Consider the following 1,027-nt stretch of genomic DNA (forward strand, 5'->3'; position numbering starts at 1 on the left):
CTGCGCCTCATGAGAGAAGCAACAAATTTCCTGAAGAGCCCCCCTGAAGCTGAAGAGGCCTATGGCTGTTATTTAGCCAGCAGGTTGCTTCAAATGGAGTGGGGCCAACACCTCCTGTGTGAAAAACTTTTTGCTGATGCTATTCACAAGGGGCTGAAGGGCGAGTTAACTGCCAACACCCAAATAAATGAGGCAGCCCCTCCTCCTCCTCAAAAGTATTCACCAATTCCAGTATTTAGCCAGCGTTGACTTCATCTTTATTTTGTTTACCATAAATAAATGGATATTTTAGTTTATAAAAAGACTTTGTGTGTTAATTAACATAATTTTTTTAGTGACAATGTCAAATTATCAAGAGACAACAACCTCCTTGAGGTTGCAAAACCAAGAAAAAAATATATAATGTTCTTGTGGTAACTTTACCAAAAAACAAAAAAAAAAATAATAATATAACCAAAAAAGGTTCTTTGTGGGAACTTTATAACCAAACAAAAATTAAAAATTTACACAAGTAATGGTTCTTTGTGGTAACTTTACAAAAAAAAACACAAAAAAAAAATAAAATGTTTATTTGTGGTAAATTTAAGAAATAAAGAAAAAAAAAATGGTTCTTTGTGGTAACTTTACAAACAAAAAAAAAATATATGGAGATAAAGATAAAATAATTTTGACAATAATCATAAAAAAAGATCTCGATGAAATAAAAAATAAAAGATGACTCCAAAAAACAATTGTGTAAACATTAGTATGGAGATATGGTTTTTAAAACAAATACGATATCATTCATGAGATCAAGAGAAATAATCCAGAAATCAGTTTGGGAGAACTCTGTGTGAATAGGAACAGCAAAACAACTTTGTTCTTATAGCATTATTAAAAGAAGATAATTAATGCGCTGCATTCAACGATCACAGAATTTGCAGCATGAGGAATGTGATACCTACAATACGAACACTAGTTTTACCAGACCGAGCGCTTCTGTTTAGTATTTGCTTCTGAGCATGCGTCATTTTTTGGTCCGCCAAAC

This window comes from Aquarana catesbeiana, linkage group LG06 (genome assembly GCF_042186555.1).
Source record: "Aquarana catesbeiana isolate 2022-GZ linkage group LG06, ASM4218655v1, whole genome shotgun sequence".
In the NCBI taxonomy this organism is placed as follows: Eukaryota; Metazoa; Chordata; class Amphibia; order Anura; family Ranidae; genus Aquarana; species Aquarana catesbeiana.